This window comes from Oncorhynchus clarkii, chromosome 3 (assembly GCF_045791955.1).
Source record: "Oncorhynchus clarkii lewisi isolate Uvic-CL-2024 chromosome 3, UVic_Ocla_1.0, whole genome shotgun sequence".
Classification (NCBI taxonomy): Eukaryota; Metazoa; Chordata; class Actinopteri; order Salmoniformes; family Salmonidae; genus Oncorhynchus; species Oncorhynchus clarkii.
The window spans coordinates 1,032,632-1,051,840 of NC_092149.1; positions in this window are offsets into that span (position 1 = coordinate 1,032,632).

Here is a 19,209-nt window from a genome sequence, read left to right on the forward strand (position 1 = left end):
CCTCCAGCAGTGATGCTGTTCAGTGTAATCACTGTCTAGAGAATACCGACCCTCTCATCCTCCTCACATCCACATCTACTGAACTGACTGAACTAAAGACTCCATCCATTCCTCCAGCAGTGATGCTGTTCAGTGTAATCACTGTCTAGAGAATACCGACCCTCTCATCCTGCTCACATCCACATCTACTGAACTGACTGAACTAAAGGCTCCATCCAGAGAATACCGACCCTCTCATCCTCCTCACATCCACATCTACTGAACTGACTGAACTAAAGACTCCATCCAGAGAATACCGACCCTCTCATCCTCCTCACATCCACATCTACTGAACTGACTGAACTAAAGGCTCCATCCAGAGAATACCGACCCTCTCATCCTCCTCACATCCACATCTACTGAACTGACTGAACTAAAGGCTCCATCCAGAGAATACCGACCCTCTCATCCTCCTCACATCCACATCTACTGGACTGACAAACAAAATGATTCAGAAAACACCAGTTAAACACTTTACAACTAAGTTGATGGTATTTACAAAAAGCACTTTAGGATTCAAACCACAGATAATAAGTGAGAGATCTCCCAGACTTCCCAGTAGCTGGTGCTGTCCTTCCCAATAGCTGGTGCTGTCCTTCCCAGTAGCTGGTGTTGTCCTTCCCAGTAGCTGGTGTTGTCCTTCCCAGTAGCTGGTGCTGTCCTTCCCAGTAGCTGGTGCTGTCCTTCTCAGTAGCTGGTGCTGTCCTTCCCAGTAGCTGGTGCTGTCCTTCCCAGTAGCTGGTGCTGTCCTTCCCAGTAGCTGGTGCTGTCCTTCCCAGTAGCTGGTGCTGTCCTTCCCAGTAGCTGGTGCTGTCCTTCCCAGTAGCTGGTGCTGTCCTTCCCAGTAGCTGGTGCTGTCCTTCCCAGTAGCTGGTGCTGTCCTTCCCGGTAGCTGGTGCTGTCCTTCCCGGTAGCTGGTGCTGTCCTTCCCGGTAGCTGGTGCTGTCCTTCCCGGTAGCTGGTGCTGTCCTTCCCGGTAGCTGGTGCTGTCCTTCCCGGTAGCTGGTGTTGTCCTTCCCGGTAGCTGGTGCTGTCCTTCCCGGTAGCTGGTGCTGTCCTTCCCGGTAGCTGGTGCTGTCCTTCCCGGTAGATGGTGCTGTCCTTCCCGGTAGATGGTGCTGTCCTTCCCGGTAGCTGGTGCTGTCCTTCCCGGTAGCTGGTGCTGTCCTTCCCGGTAGCTGGTGCTGTCCTTCCCGGTAGCTGGTGCTGTCCTTCCCGGTAGCTGGTGCTGTCCTTACCGGTAGCTGGTTAACCGGTTCCTCTCAGTTAGATGGTAACTGGTTCCTCTCAGTTAGATGGTAACTGGTTCCTCTCAGTTAGATGGTATCCGGTTCCTCTCAGTTAGATGGTAACTGGTTCCTCTCAGTTAGATGGTAACTGGTTCCTCTCAGTTAGATGGTAACTGGTTCCTCTCGGATGGTAACTGGTTCCTCTCGGATGGTAACTGGTTCCTCTCAGTTAGATGGTAACTGGTTCCTCTCAGTTAGATGGTAACTGGTTCCTCTCAGTTAGATGGTATCCGGTTCCTCTCAGTTAGATGGTAACTGGTTCCTCTCGGATGGTAACTGGTTCCTCTCAGTTAGATGGTAACTGGTTCCTCTCAGATGGTAACTGGTTCCTCTCAGTTAGATGGTAACCGGTTCCTCTCAGATGGTAACTGGTTCCTCTCCGTTATCTGTGGTCACAAGTTGGAACTAAGACAGTTCCGTGGCTCAATGCCAGGCGTTTAACTTGGCTGTGAAGGACCAATGAATGAAGGCCAATCAAGGCTTGTGGAAAATACATAGGCTGATATTTCCCCGTTAATGTAGAATATGGATTAATAATCACTGAAATAAATGTTATATGCTATTATTACCAAAATCATAATGAACCATTTGTTTTTCTCTTAGTTCATGAAATAATGATCACAATGACACATTAAAGCATCAACAGATACATCCTGTTATGCTCTCTGGGTTCGTATGGACATCCAGGTAGATGTTCTGTCACCCAGCTGGTTACATGCTCTCTGGGTTCATATTGGACATCCAGGTAGATGTTCTGTCATCCAGCTGGTTACATGCTCTCTGGGTTCGTATGGACATCCAGGTAGATGTTCTGTCACCCAGCTGGTTACATGCTCTCTGGGTTCATATTGGACATCCAGGTAGATGTTCTGTCACCCAGCTGGTTACATGCTCTCTGGGTTCGTATTGGACATCCAGGTAGATGTTCTGTCATCCAGCTGGTTACATGCTCTCTGGGTTCGTATGGACATCCAGGTAGATGTTCTGTCATCCAGCTGGTTACATGTGATTTGTCATGAATGAAAGTTGATCTCTGAAGAGACCGGGGATCGCTCCGTATAAACATTCCCTCTGATTGATATCCTGAACTCTGCTGCTGTGGAGACTGACTGGACCCTGTAATAACCGTACCATCAATTAGTACGGACCAATCAATGAGCTAACGGCAGAATGAGCCTGATGGACTGTGGGTAGCTGCCAGCCCATATCGATTTACTTCAAACCAATTAGTGTTTTTTTGCAGAGCTGTGAAGGAGGATTGTTCTGATTGGTCCCTACACTGTCTGCTGTGAGCCGAGCAGCTCATCGACCGTCTCAGGTTACATCCTGCTCCTGTTGTTATATACAGATGCCCAGTCTAAAACCCCATTAATACAGACAGGACACAGGATGTTCTACCCAGTCTGAAACCTCATTAATACAGACAGGACACAGCCACAGGATGTTCTACCCAATCTAAAACCCCATTAATACAGACAGGACACAGGATGTTCTACCCAGTCTGAAACCCCATTAATACAGACAGGACACAGGATGTTCTACCCAATCTAAACCCCCATTAATACAGACAGGACACAGGATGTTCTACCCAATCTAAAACCCCATTAATACAGACAGGACACAGCCACAGGATGTTCTACCCAATCTGAAACCCCATTAATACAGACAGGACACAGGATGTTCTACCCAGTCTGAAACCTCATTAATACAGACAGGACACAGCCACAGGATGTTCTACCCAATCTGAAACCCCATTAATACAGACAGGCCACAGGATGTTCTACCCAGTCTGAAACCCCATTAATACAGACAGGCCACAGGATGTTCTACCCAATCTACAACCCCATTAATAAAGACAGGACACAGGATGTTCTACCCAATCTAAACCCCCATTAATACAGACAGGACACAGGATGTTCTACCCAGTCTGAAACCCCATTAATACAGACAGGACACAGGATGTTCTACCCAGTCTGAAACCCCATTAATACAGACAGGACACAGGATGTTCTACCCAGTCTGAAACCCCATTAATACAGACAGGACACAGGATGTTCTACCCAATCTGAAACCCCATTAATACAGACAGGCCACAGGATGTTCTACCCAATCTATACCCCCATTAATACAGACAGGCCACAGCCACAGGATGTTCTACCCAATCTAAAACCCCATTAATACAGACAGGCCACAGCATGTTCTACTCAATCTAAAATCCCATTAATACAGACAGGACACAGCCACAGGATGTTCTACCCAATCTAAAACCCCATTAATACAGACAGGCCACAGCCACAGGATGTTCTACCCAATCTAAAACCCCATTAATACAGACAGGCCACAGCATGTTCTACTCAATCTAAAATCCCATTAATACAGACAGGCCACAGGATGTTTTACCCAATCTAAACCCTATTCCTAGCACCCTATTCCTAGTGCACTAATTTTGTCCAGGGTCCATAGGGCTCTGTTCTAAAGTAGTGCACTATGTAGGGATAAGATACCATTTGACGAGCAGATATAATGGAGACACTTCAGTGCCACGTTGACATTACAGCAGTTCCAGACAGCTGTCCTGTGGTGCTGTTCTGTGGTGCTGTTCTGTGGTGCTGTTCTATGGCGTTGTCCTGTGGTGCTGACCTGTGGCGCTGTCCTGTGGTGCTGTCCTGTGGCGCTGTTCTGTGGTGCTGTCCTGTGGCGCTGTCCTGTGGTGCTGTCCTGTGGTGCTGTCCTGTGGCGCTGTCCTGTGCTGTTCTGTGGTGCTGTCCTGTGGCGCTGTCCTGTGGCGCTGTCCTGTGCTGTCCTGTGGCGCTGTCCCGTGGCGCTGTCCTGTGGCGCTGTCCTGTGGTGCTGTTCTGTGGTCCTGTCCTGTGGTGTTATGTGGTGCTGTCCTGTGGCGGTGTCCTGTGGTGTTCTGTGGTGGTGTTCTGTGGTGCTGTCCTGTGGCGCTGTTCTGTGGCGCTGTTCTGTGGCGCTGTCCTTTGGTGCTGTTGTGTGGTGCTGTCCTGTGGTGCTGTTCTGTGGCGTTGTCCTGTGGTGATGTCCTGTGGTGCTGTCCTGTGGTGCTGTTCTGTGGCGCTGTCCTGTGGTGCTGTTCTGTGGCGCTGTCCTGTGGTGCTGTTCTGTGGTGCTGTTCTGTGGTGCTGTCCTGTGGTGCTGTCCTGTGGTGCTGTTGTGTGGTGCTGTCCTGTGGTGCTGTTCTGTGGTCCTGTCCTGTGGTGTTATGTGGTGCTGTCCTGTGGTGCTGTTGTGTGGTGCTGTCCTGTGGTGCTGTCCTGTGGTGCTGTCCTGTGGTGCTGTCCTGTGGTGCTGTTCTGTGGAAAGCTACATGGATCTGTAGTTCTAATGACCTTTGTTGAAAAGGCCTGTCTGTCTGTAACTGGAAACAACCTGGAGTACAGCCAGGATGAGACTGACCACATGATTCATACTGGGAACTGTTCTGTCACCTACATGATTCATACTGAGAACTGTTCTGTCACCTACGTGATTCATACTGGGAACTGTTCTGTCACCTACATGATTCATACTGGGAACTGTTCTGTCACCTACGTGATTCATACTGAGAACTGTTCTGTCACCTACATGATTCATACTGAGAACTGTTCTGTCACCTACATGATTCATACTGAGAACTGTTCTGTCACCTACGTGATTCATACTGGGAACTGTTCTGTCACCTACATGATTCATACTGGGAACTGTTCTGTCACCTACATGATTCATACTGAGAACTGTTCTGTCACCTACGTGATTCATGCTGGGAACTGCTCTGTCACCTACATGATTCATAGTGGGAACTGTTCTGTCACCTACATGATTCATACTGGGAACTGTTCTGTCACCTACATGATTCATAGTGGGAACTGTTCTGTCACCTACATGATTCATAGTGGGAACTGTTCTGTCACCTACATGATTCATACTGGGAACTGTTCTGTCACCTACATGATTCATAGTGGGAACTGTTCTGTCACCTACATGATTCATACTGGGAACTGTTCTGTCACCTACATGATTCATACTGGGAACTGTTCTGTCACCTACATGATTCATACTGGGAACTGTTCTGTCACCTACATGATTCCTCATACTGGGAACTGTTCTGTCACCTACATGATTCCTCATACTGTGAACTGTTCTGTCACCTACAAGATTCCCCATACTGTGAACTGTTCTGTCACCTACATGATTCTGTCACCTACATGATTCCTATTTTGGGAGTGTGAGTGAGTTTGTGTGTCTGTTTGTTTTGTTGCCAAATATGCACAGTACTCTCCCCTAGATATGGAGGAGATAACCAGTACTCTCCACTAGATATGGAGGAGATAACCAGTACTCTCCACTAGATATGGAGGAGATAACCAGTACTCTCCCCTGGATATGGAGGAGATAACCAGTACTCTCCCCTGGATATGGAGGAGATAACAGGACTCTCCACTAGATATGGAGGAGATAACAGGACTCTCCCCTGGATATGGAGGAGATAGCAGGACTCTCCCCTGGATATGGAGGAGATAACAGGACTCTCCACTAGATATGGAGGAGATAACAGGACTCTCCACTAGATATGGAGGAGATAACCAGCACTCTTCACTAGATATGGAGGAGATAACCAGCACTCTTCACTAGATATGGTGGAGATAAACAGTACTCTCCACTAGATATGGAGGAGATAACAGTATTCTCCACTGGATATGGAGGAGATAACAGGACTCTCCCCTGGATATGGAGGAGATAACCAGTACTCTCCACTAGATATGGAGGAGATAACATGACTCTCCCCTAGATATGGGGGAGATAACAGGACTCTCCACTAGATATGGAGGAGATAACATGACTCTCCCCTGGATATGGGGGAGATAACAGGACTCTCCCCTGGATATGGAGGTGATAACAGGACTCTCCCCTGGATATGGAGGAGATAACAGGACTCTCCCCTGGATATGGAGGAGATAGCAGGACTCTCCACTGGATATGGAGGAGATAAACAGAACTCTCCCCTGGATATGGAGGAGATAACAGGACTCTCCACTAGATATGGAGGAGATAACCAGTACTCTCCACTGGATATGGAGGAGATAACAGGACTCTCCACTAGATATGGAGGAGATAACAGGACTCTCCACTAGATATGGAGGAGATAACCAGTACTCTCCACTAGATATGGAGGAGATAACAGGACTCTCCCCTGGATATGGAGGAGATAAACAGTACTCTTCACTGGATAAGGAGGAGATAACAGTACTCTCCCCCGGATATGGAGGAGATAACAGTACTCTCCACTGGATATGGAGGAGATAACAGTACTCTCCCCCGGATATGGAGGAGATAACAGTACTCTTCACTGGATATGGAGGAGATAACCAGTACTCTCCACTGGATATGGAGGAGATAACAGGACTCTCCACTGGATATGGAGGAGATAACCAGTACTTTTACTTTCCACTGGATATGGAGGAGATAACAGTACTTTCCACTGGATATGGAGGAGATAACAGTACTTTCCACTGGATATGGAGGAGATAAACATTATTGTGACATTGTTTTACAGGAATAATTTCCTTTTGTTCTGAATGGTAGACCAAGGCTTTCCTTCTGTTCTGAATGGTAGACCAAGGCTTTCCATCTGTTCTGAATGGTAGACCAAGGCTTTCCTTCTGTTCTGAATGGTAGACCAAGGCTTTTATTATGTTCTGAATGGTAGACCAAGGCTTTCCTTCTGTTCTGAATGGTAGACCAAGGCTTTCCATCTGTTCTGAATGGTAGACCAAGGCTTTCTTTCTGTTCTGAATGGTCGACCAAGGCTTTCCATCTGTCCTGAATGGTAGACCAAGACTTTCCTTCTGTTCTGAATGGTATACCAAGGCTTTTCTTCTGTTTTGAATGGTAGACCAAGGCTTTCCATCTGTCCTGAATGGTAGACCAAGGCTTTCCTTCTGTTCTGAAAGGTAGACCAAGGCTTTCCTTCTGTTCTGAATGGTAGACCAATGCTTTTTTCTGTTCTGAATGGTAGACCAAGGCTTTCCTTCTGTTCTGAATGGTAGACCAAGGCTTTCCATCTGTCCTGAATGGTAGACCAAGACTTTCCTTCTGTTCTGAATGGTATACCAAGGCTTTTCTTCTGTTTTGAATGGTAGACCAAGGCTTTCCATCTGTCCTGAATGGTAGACCAAGGCTTTCCTTCTGTTCTGAAAGGTAGACCAAGGCTTTCCTTCTGTTCTGAATGGTAGACCAATGCTTTTTTCTGTTCTGAATGGTAGACCAAGGCTTTCCTTCTGTTCTGAATGGTAGACCAAGGCCTTTCTTCTGTTCTGAATGGTAGACCAAGGCTTTCCTTCTGTTCTGAATGGTAGACCAAGGCTTTCCATCTGTTCTGAATGGTAGACCAAGGCTTTCTTTCTGTTCTGAATGGTCGACCAAGGCTTTCCATCTGTCCTGAATGGTAGACCAATGCTTTCCTTCTGTTCTGAACGGTAGACCAAGGCTTTTCTTCTGTTCTGAATGGTTGACCAAGGCTTTCCATCTGTCCTGAATGGTAGACCAAGGCTTTCCTTCTGTTCTGAAAGGTAGACCAAGGCTTTCCTTCTGTTCTGAATGGTAGACCAAGGCTTTCCATCTGTTCTGAATGGTAGACCAAGGCTTTCCTTCTGTTCTGAATGGTAGACCAAGGCTTTCCTTCTGTTCTGAATGGTAGACCAAGGCTTTCCATCTGTTCTGAATGGTAGACCATGGCTTTCCTTCTGTTCTGAATGGTAGACCAAGGCTTTTCTTCTGTTCAGAATGGTAAACCAAGGCTTTCATTTTTGTTCTGAATGGTAGACCAAGGCTTTCATTCTGTTCTGAATGGTAGACCAAGGCTTTCCATCTGTTCTGAATGGTAGGCCAAGGCTTTTCTTCTGTTCGGAATGGTAAACCAAGGCTTTCATTCTGTTCTGAATGGTAGACCAAGGCTTTCCATCTGTTCTGAATGGTAGACCAAGGCTTTCCTTCTGTTCTGAAAGGTAGACCAAGGCTTTCCTTCTGTTCTGAATGGTAGACCAAGGCTTTCCTTCTGTTCTGAATGGTAGACCAAGGCTTTTCTTCTGTTCGGAATGGTAAACCAAGGCTTTCCTTCTGTTCTGAATGGTAGACCAAGGCTTTTCTTCTTTTCGGAATGGTAAACCAAGGCTTTCATTCTGTTCTGAATGGTAGACCAAGGCTTTCCATCTGTTCTGAATGGTAGACCAAGGCTTTCCATCTGTTCTGAATGGTAGACCAAGGCTTTCCTTCTGTTCTGAATGGTAGACCAAGGCTTTCCATCTGTTCTGAATGGTAGACCAAGGCTCCTTCACGTTATCCCATATGTTTAGTAGTTAGAGAAACTGACTACTATACTAGTGAGCTCCCCAAGAGGAGAGACAGAACGGTTATGTTGGAAGAAACTGTAAAGGCTTCTGGGATAGACTGCAAGCAACATTTCACCCATTCTAAACCTTATTTACATATTTCATTTATGCAACCAAATTAACAGTGTCTGACTGCATGCCCTCTTTTCATTAGTGAACTAATAGATTTTAATCTATTGTTCTTTACATTAATTTGCAAGCTCATCAAAATGTCACACAGTGGTCTGTCTGACTGCTGCCTGTCTGTCTTTCTGTCTGCCTGATGCATGTCTGTCTGCCTGACACCTGTCTTTCTGTCTGTATGTCTGCTGCCTGCCTGTCTGACTGACTGCTGCCTGTCTGTCTTTCTGTCTGCCTGACACCTGTCTTTCTGTCTGTCTGTCTCACTGCTGCCTGTCTGTCTTTCTGTCTGCCTGACGCATGTCTGTCTGCCTGACACCTGTCTTTCTGTCTGTCTGTCTGCTGCCTGTCTGTCTGTCTGACTGACTGCTGCCTGTCTGTCTTTCTGTCTGTCTGTCTGACTGCTGCCTGTCTGTCTTTCTGTCTGCGTGACGCATGTCTGTCTGCTTGACACCTGTCTTTCTGTCTGTCTGACTGCTGTCTGTCTGTCTGTCTGACTGACTGCTGTCTGTCTGTCTGTCTGTCTGTCTGTCTGCCTGACACCTGTCTTTCTGTCTTTCTGTCTGCCTGTCTGACTGTCTGTATGTCTGCCTGACACCTGTCTGTCTGTCTGTCTGTCTGACTGTCTGTATGTCTGCCTGACACCTGTCTGTCTGTCTGTCTGCCTGACACCTGTCTGTCTGCCTGTCTCTAGAGTCCTCTACAACGGGCCCGTGAGCAGAGAGGACAAAATATCTTTCTGAAGCACGTCCCTGTCCTGTCCTTATTGTCTGGAACAAAGCTCCTTTATGAATCCAAGGGGAAAGTGACTCTCCACTAGATACGGAGGAGGAAGAGGAACATCAAGTCAAAACACTTCAGAGTTTCAGCGTTTTTTCTGTTTTCCTTTTTCTTTAATTTGCAGGAAAGGAAATAAATTACCGGAGAACACCTGAATATTTTTTGAGCACCCCCTTCCCTCCCCAGAAAACCAAATTACTCAGCAAACTTATCGCTTGCCGTAGCAAGACTGTTATTAAAGAAAACAATCAGAGCAGCTGGATTAATCTCTGGCAGCCGCCTTATCTTCAAGCAGCACCTTTGTTATTTCCTGATGAGCGGCTGCTTTTCCTGCCACAACGTAGCACACCTCACTGCCCCCTTTCATCTCTCTATGGGCCCGTTCAGTTTATTAAAACACCTTCGTTTCTGAAGAACAGAGAGAAGACCAAGGCAAACAATAAGGTCAGGCAATCTCCTCTCCTCCAGCAGCCAGACAGCCAGGCGTTCAGGGAGTCAGCCAGCCTGCCAGTCAACCAGCCAGCCATCCAGCTAGCCAGCCAGTCAGACGGCCAGCCAGCCTTCCAGTCAACCAGCCAGCCATCCAGCTAGCCAGCCAGCCAAACAGCCAGGCATTCAGGGAGTCAGCCAGCCTGCCAGTCAGCCAGCCAGTCAGACAGCCAGGCATTCAGGGAGTCAGCCTGCCAGTCAACCAGCCAGCCAGCCAGTCAGACAGCCAGGCATTCAGGGAGTCAGTCAGCCTGACAGTCAACCAGCCAGCCAGCCAGTCAACCAGCCAGCCAGCCAGCCAGTCAGACAGCCAGGCATTCAGGGAGTCAGCCAGCCTGCCAGTCAACCAGCCAGCCAGCCAGTCAGACAGCCAGGCATTCAGGGAGTCAGCCAGTCAGCTAGCCAACCAGCCAGTCAACCAGCCAGTCAACCAGCCAGCCAGTCAACCCGGGCTACAGGGCTGAGGAGGATGGGAGCTGGTAGTCAGTCAATCAGTGTATTAGGGCTGGGGGGTTCTGCAGGGCTGAGGAGGATGGGAGCTGGCAGGCAGTCAGTGTATTAGGGCTGGGGGGCTCTGCAGGGCTGAGGAGGATGGGAGCTGGTAGTCAGTCAGTCAGTGTATTAGGGCTGGGGGGATCTGCAGGGCTGAGGAGGATGGGAGCTGGTAGTCAGTCAGTGTATTAGGGCTGGTGGGCTCTGCAGGGCCGCGGAGGATGGGAGCTGGTAGTCAGTCAGTGTATTAGGGCTGGGGGGCTCTGCAGGGCTGAGGAGGATGGGAGCTGGCAGGCAGTCAGTGTATTAGGGCTGGGGGGTTCTGCAGGGCTGAGGAGGATGGGAGCTGGCAGGCAGTCAGTGTATTAGGGCTGGGGGGCTCTGCAGGGCTGAGAAGGATGGGAGCTGGCAGGCAGTCAGTGTATTAGGGCTGGGGGGCTCTGCAGGGCTGAGGAGGATGGGAGCTGGCAGGCAGTCAGTGTATTAGGGCTGGGGGGCTCTGCAGGGCTGAGAAGGATGGGAGCTGGCAGGCAGTCAGTGTATTAGGGCTGGGGGGCTGAGGAGGATGGGAGCTGGTAGTCAGTCAGTGTATTAGGGCTGGGGGGCTCTGCAGGGCTGAGGAGGATGGGTGCTGGGCTGGATTCTAGGATGCCAGTCAGTGTAGGTTGTATCAGGTCATTCATGCAGGGTGCTGGGCTGGATTCTAGGATGTCAGTGTGGGTTGTATCAGGTTGTATCAGGTCTGACGGTGGGTTGTATCAGGTCTGACGGTGGGTTGTATCAGGTCTGACAGTGGGTTGTATCAGGTCTGACGGTGGGTTGTATCAGGTTGTATCAGGTCTGACGGTGGGTTGTATCAGGTCTGACAGTGGGTTGTATCAGGTCTGACGGTGGGTTGTATCAGGTGGGTTGTATCAGGTCTGACAGTGGGTTGTATCAGGTCTGACAGTGGGTTGTATCAGGTCTGACGGTGGGTTGTATCAGGTTGTATCAGGTCTGACAGTGGGTTGTATCAGGTCTGACAGTGGGTTGTATCAGGTCTGACGGTGGGTTGTATCAGGTCTGATGGTGGGATGTATCAGGTTGTATCAGGTTGAATCAGGTCTGACAGTGGGTTGTATCAGGTCTGACAGTGGGTTGTATCAGGACTGACGGTGGGTTGTATCAGGTCTGACGGTGGGTTGTAGCAGGTCTGACGGTGGGTTGTATCAGGTCTGACGGTGGGTTGTATCAGGTCTGACAGTGGGTTGTATCAGGTCTGACGGTGGGTTGTATTAACGGGGTAACAGATTGGTCTTCATATCTCTCTTTTGACCCTGCTGCTACTCACCACTCGTTGTTGACAGCAACAGTTGTCACAAAGTGCTGAAACAGAAACCCAGCCTAAAACCCCTAACACCAGGTCAGAATGATGGAGCGTAGCCCCAGCCTAAAATCCCTAACACCAGGTCACAATGATGGAGCGTAGCCCCAGCCTAAAACCCCTAAGACCAGGTCACAATGATGTAGCGTAGCCCCAGCCTAAAATCCCTAAGACCAGGTCACAATGATGTAGCGTAGCCCCAGCCTAAAACCCCTAAGACCAGGTCACAATGATGGAGCGTAGCCCCAGCCTGAAACCCCTAAGACCAGGTCACAATGATGGAGCGTAGCACAGGCTTGTTGGTTGAATGATCATAGTTTGACCTTTCACCTTTGCTCTCTCTACCAGCCCGCCAGGTCAGGCAATCTCCTGGACCTGTCATCTCTACAGACTACCACAGCCCCTCATCAGTCCGGTTCTGACTGGTTTCATCAGTCCAGTACTGACTGGATTCATCAGTCCAGTACTGACTGGTTTCATCAGTCCAGTTCTGACTGGTTCCCTGACTGTAGTCCCTGTTGAATTCATCAGTCCAGTTCTGACTGGTTTCATCAGTCCAGTACTGACTGGTTTCATCAGTCCAGTACTGACTGGTTTCATCAGTCCAGTTCTGACTGGTTTCATCAGTCCAGTACTGACTGGTTTCATCAGTCCAGTACTGACTGGTTCCCTGACTGTAGTCCTGATGAATTCATCAGTCCAGTACTGACTGGTTCCCTGACTGTAGTCCTGGTGAATTCATCAGTCCAGTTCTGACTGGTTTCATCAGTCCAGTTCTGACTGGTTTCATCAGTCCAGTACTGACTGGTTTCATCAGTCCAGTACTGACTGGTTCTCTGACTGTAGTCCTGGTGAATTCATCAGTCCAGTTCTGACTGGTTTCATCAGTCCAGTACTGACTGGTTTCATCAGTCCAGTACTGACTGGTTTCATCAGTCCAGTACTGACTGGTTTCATCAGTCCAGTACTGACTGGTTTCATCAGTCCAGTACTGACTGGTCCCCTGACTATAGTCCTTGGTGAATTCATCAGTCCAGTACTGACTGGTTTCATCAGTCCAGTACTGACTGGTCCCCTGACTATAGTCCTTGGTGAATTCATCAGTCCAGTACTGACTGGTTTCATCAGTCCAGTACTGACTGGTTTCATCAGTCCAGTACTGACTGGTTTCATCAGTCCAGTTCTGACTGGTTTCATCAGTCCAGTACTGACTGGTTTCATCAGTCCAGTTCTGACTGGTTTCATCAGTCCAGTACTGACTGGTTCCCTGACTGTGGTCCTTGGTGAATTCATCAGTCCAGACACCAGCCTTTCCTTAAAGCATCCCAGCCAGGTAACACTGTTAGTTTGTGTTCAGCACTCATTGTTTGGTGTAGAATGCATGATTCGGATCACATAACACACGCCTTGGCCTTTTTAATGTGCTGCAGGGGGAGAGCAGTGATACACATCGAGTAACGAGACTATGATGAATGGTGGTGCAGGTGGAGAGAGAGATGTTCTCTTGTAGGTCTGTAGTAGCAGATACCTTGTTGGTTTTTCACACCACTACTCTCTCTCTTAATTGTTTTTAATTGTATTTTATATATTTTAGGGGGTAGGTCAGATTTAACATTTTAGGGGGTGGATCAGATTTAATATTTTAGGGGGTAACCAAAAAAGTGTTAAACAAATCAAAATAATTTTGAGATTCTTCGAATAGCCACCCTTTGCCTTGATGACAGTTTTGCACACTTTTGGCATTCTCGTAACCAGCTTCACCTGGAAAGCTTTTCCAACAGTCTTGAAGGAGTTCCCTCATATGCTGAGCATTTGTTGGCTGCTTTTCCTTCACTCTGCGGTCCGACTCATCCCAAACCTTCTCACAGAGATGAACCTGCAGAAGAGTCCCCTAAGCAAGCTAGACCCAACCATGAGAAAACAAAAAGATAATTACTTGTCACATTGGAAAGAATCAACTAAAAAACAGAGCAAACTAGAATGCTATTTGGCCCTAAACAGAGAGTACACAGTGGCAGAATACTTGACCACTGTGATTGACCCAAACATAAGGAAATCTTTGACTATGTACAGACTCAGTGAGCAAAGCCTTGCTATTGAGGAAGGCCGCCGTAGGCAAACCAGGCTCTCAAGAGAACACAGGCTATGTGCGCACTTTCCCATGCCAATAAAGCCCTTAAATTGAATTGAGCGAGCGAGAGAGAGAGAGAGATAGACACAGAGGGAGAATGAACTCTCAGGTTCCCTGGCATACAAGAACGACAAGTGCTGAATGTGAAAGCACAGGCTCTAAAATGGCTGTTCTGCTCTGTCTGAATTCCCCTGCCTGTGCCATATTACATATCTGTGTTCCAGTGATATTTCTCTTTGAAATGTAGGCCACCTCCGCGTAGAGGGAAAAGACCAAGACCCATCTAATGTAGGCCACCTCCGGTAGAGGGAAAAGACCAAGACCCATCTAATGTAGGCCACCTCCACGTAGAGGGAAAAGACGGTGACCCATCTAATGTAGGCCACCTCCGGTAGAGGGAAAAGACGGTGACCCATCTAATGTAGGCCACCTCCGGTAGAGGGAAAAGACGAAGACAGCGACCCATCTAATGTAGGCCACCTCCGCGTAGAGGGAAAAGACCAAGACCCATCTAATGTAGGCCACCTCCGCGTAGAGGGAAAAGAAGAAGACAGCGACCCATCTAATGTAGGCCACCTCCGCGTAGAGGGAAAAGACCAAGACCCATCTAATGTAGGCCACCTCCGCGTAGAGGGAAAAGACCAAGACCCATCTAATGTAGGCCACCTCCGGTAGAGGGAAAAGACCAAGACCCATCTAATGTAGGCCACCTCCACGTAGAGGGAAAAGACCAAGACCCATCTAATGTAGGCCACCTCCGGTAGAGGGAAAAGACGAAGACCCATCTAATGTAGGCCACCTCCGGTAGAGGGAAAAGACCAAGACCCATCTAATGTAGGCCACCTCCGGTAGAGGGAAAAGACCAAGACCCATCTAATGTAGGCCACCTCCGCGTAGAGGGAAAAGACGGTGACCCATCTAATGTAGGTCACCTCCGGTAGAGGGAAAAGACGGCGACCCATCTAATGTAGGCCACCTCCGCGTAGAGGGAAAAGACGGTGACCCATCTAATGTAGGTCACCTCCGGTAGAGGGAAAAGACGGAGACCCATCTAATGTAGGCCACCTCCGGTAGAGGGAAAAGACCAAGACCCATCTAATGTAGGCCACCTCCGGTAGAGGGAAAAGACGAAGACCCATCTAATGTAGGCCACCTCCGCGTAGAGGGAAAAGACGGTGACCCATCTAATGTAGGTCACCTCCGGTAGAGGGAAAAGACCAAGACCCATCTAATGTAGACCACCTCCGGTAGAGGGAAAAGACGAAGACCCATCTAATGTAGGCCACCTCCGCGTAGAGGGAAAAGACGGTGACCCATCTAATGTAGGTCACCTCCGGTAGAGGGAAAAGACGGCGACCCATCTAATGTAGGCCACCTCCGGTAGAGGGAAAAGACGGCGACCCATCTAATGTAGGCCTCCTCCGGTAGAGGGAAAAGACCAAGACCCATCTAATGTAGACCACCTCCACGTAGAGGGAAAAGATGAAGACCCATCTAATGTAGACCACCTCCGCGTAGAGGGAAAAGACCAAGACTGCGACCCATCTAATGTAGGCCACCTCCGCGTAGAGGGAAAAGACCAAGACCCATCTAATGTAGACCACCTCCGGTAGAGGGAAAAAACTGCGACTCATCTAATGTAGGCTCCCTCCGGTAGAGGGAAAAGACGGCGACCCATCTAATGTAGGCCACCTCCGGTAGAGGGAAAAGACCAAGACCCATCTAATGTAGACCACCTCCGGTAGAGGGAAAAGACGGCGACCCATCTAATGTAGGCCACCTCCGTGTAGAGGGAAAAGACCAAGACCCATCTAATGTAGACCACCTCCGGTAGAGGGAAAAGACCAAGACCCATCTAATGTAGACCACCTCCGGTAGAGGGAAAAGACGGCGACCCATCTAATGTAGGCCACCTCCGTGTAGAGGGAAAAGACCAAGACCCATCTAATGTAGACCACCTCCGGTAGAGGGAAAAGACCAAGACCCATCTAATGTAGACCACCTCCGCATAGAGGGAAAAGACGAAGACCCATCTAATGTAGGCCACCTCCGGTAGAGGGAAAAGACCAAGACCCATCTAATGTAGGCCACCTCCGGTAGAGGGAAAAGACGAAGACAGCGACCCATCTAATGTAGGCCACCTCCGCGTAGAGGGAAAAGAAGAAGAGATCTGCTGGTGTGGTTCTACCTGGCTGAGGATAGCGGTACTACACTAGAGATCTGCTGGTGTGGTTCTACCTGGCTGAGGATAGCGGTACTACACTAGAGATCTGCTGGTGTGGTTCTACCTGGCTGAGGATAGCGGTACTACACTAGAGATCTGCTGGTGTGGTTCTACCTGGCTGAGGATAGCGGTACTAACTAGAGATCTGCTGGTGTGGTTCTACCTGGCTGAAGATAGCGGTACTACACTAGAGATCTGCTGGTGTGGTTCTACCTGGCTGAGGATAGCGGTACTACACTAGAGATCTGCTGGTGTGGTTCTACCTGGCTGAGGATAGCGGTACTACACTAGAGATCTGCTGGTGTGGTTCTACCTGGCTGAGGATAGCGCTACTACACTAGAGATCTGCTGGTGTGGTTCTACCTGGCTGAGGATAGCGGTACTAACTAGAGATCTGCTGGTGTGGTTCTACCTGGCTGAGGATAGCGGCACTACACTAGAGATCTGCTGGTGTGGTTCTACCTGGCTGAGGATAGCGGTACTACACTAGAGATCTGCTGGTGTGGTTCTACCTGGCTGAGGATAGCGGTACTAACTAGAGATCTGCTGGTGTGGTTCTACCTGGCTGAGGATAGCGGTACTACACTAGAGATCTGCTGGTGTGGTTCTACCTGGCTGAGGATAGCGGTACTACACTAGAGATCTGCTGGTGTGGTTCTACCTGGCTGAGGATAGCGGTACTACACTAGAGATCTGCTGGTGTGGTTCTACCTGGCTGAGGATAGCGGTACTACACTAGAGATCTGCTGGTGTGGTTCTACCTGGCTGAGGATAGCGGTACTACACTAGAGATCTGCTGGTGTGGTTCTACCTGGCTGAGGATAGCGGTAGTACACTATAAATCTGCTGGTGTGGTTCTACCTGGCTGAGGATAGATGTACTACACTAGAGATCTGCTGGTGTGGTTCTACCTAGCTGAGAATAGCTGTACTACACTAGAGATCTGCTGGTGTGGTTCTACCTGGCTGAGGATAGCGGTACTACACTAGAGATCTGCTGGTGTGGTTCTACCTGGCTGAGGATAGCGGTACTACACTAGAGATCTGCTGGTGTGGTTCTACCTGGCTGAGGATAGCGGTACTACACTAGAGATCTGCTGGTGTGGTTCTACCTGGCTGAGGATAGCTGTACTAACTAGAGATCTGCTGGTGTGGTTCTACCTGGCTGAGGATAGCGGTACTACACTAGAGATCTGCTGGTGTGGTTCTACCTGGCTGAGGATAGCGGTACTAACTAGAGATCTGCTGGTGTGGTTCTACCTGGCTGAGGATAGCTGTACTAACTAGATATCTGCTGTTGTGGTTCTACCTGGCTGAGGATAGCTGTACTAACTAGAGATCTTCTGGTGTGTTTCTACCTGGCTGAGGATAGCGGTACTAACTAGAGATCTGCTGGTGTGGTTCTACCTGGCTCAGGATAGCGGTATTACTATCTTTACAACCAAACCTCAATTACTATCTTTACAACCAGACCCCAATTAATATCTTTACAACCAGACCCCAATTACTATCGTTACAACCAGACTATCAACAATTACTATCTTTACAACCAGACTATCAACAATTACTATCTTTACAACCACACTGTCAACAATTACTATCTTTACAACCAGACCCCAATTACTGTCTTTACAACCAGACTGTCAACAATTACTATCTTTACAACCAGACTGTCAACAATTACTATCCTTACAACCAGACTGTCAACAATTACTATCTTTACAACCAGACCCCAATTACTGTCTTTACAACCAGACTGTCAACAATTACTATCTTTACAACCAGACTATCAACAATTACTATCTTTACAACCAGACCCCAATTACTATCTTTACAACCAGACTATCAACAATTACTATCTTTACAACCAGACTATCAACAATTACTATCTTTACAACCAGACTGTCAACAATAACTATCTTTACAACCAGACCTCAATTACTATCTTTACAACCAGACTGTCAACAATTATTATCTTTACAACCAGACTGTCAACAATTACTATCTTTACAACCAGACTGTCAACAATTACTATCTTTACAACCAGACCTCAATTACTATCTTTACAACCAGACCCATTTACTATCTTTACAACCAGACCCCAATTACTATCTTTACAACCAGACCCCAATTACTGTCTTTACAACCAGACTATCAACAATTACTATCTTTACAACCAGACTATCAACAATTACTATCTTTACAACCAGACATCAATTAATAAGAGACGCTGCCCTCCATCGCTCTGTCTCTCTGTACGTCTCTCTGTCTCTGTCTCTCTCTGTCTCTCTCTCGCTCTCCCTCTCTCTCTCTCCTTCTCTGTCTGTCTCTGTCTCGCTCTCCCTATGTCTCGCTCACTGTATCTCTCTCTCTCTCTGTCTCGCTCACTGTATCTCTCTCTCCCTCTGTCTCGCTCACTGTATCTCTCTCTGTCTCTCTGCAGCTGCACACTTAAGGCCCATGTTGTATTAGTCTGCTAAGAAGGGGCAGGGCGCAGGGAGAGAGGAAGGGAGGGGGAAGAGATGAGAAGACAAAGACAAGGCTTCGCTGCAGCAACGTTCAGACCTCATTAACTTTTGTCTTGTCGTAACAGACAGACCTCTCAGATTATAGAGCTGTCCATCTACTCTGTTCCTCTCCCTCCCCTTTCCTCTCCCTCTCCTCCTCTTCAACCCCTCCTCCTCTTCTCCCTCTCTTCCTCCCCTCTCCTCACCAACCCCTCCTCCTCTCCTCATGACTCCTCCACCACTCTCCTCTCCCTCTCCTCTGCTCCCCTCTTCTCCTCTCCCCTCATCTCCTCTCCTCTTCTCCCCTTATCTCCTCTCCTCTCTACAGTATTACTCAGAGAAAGAGAGATATTGTATATTTTATCATACCATCTCTTTGTTGCAGCAC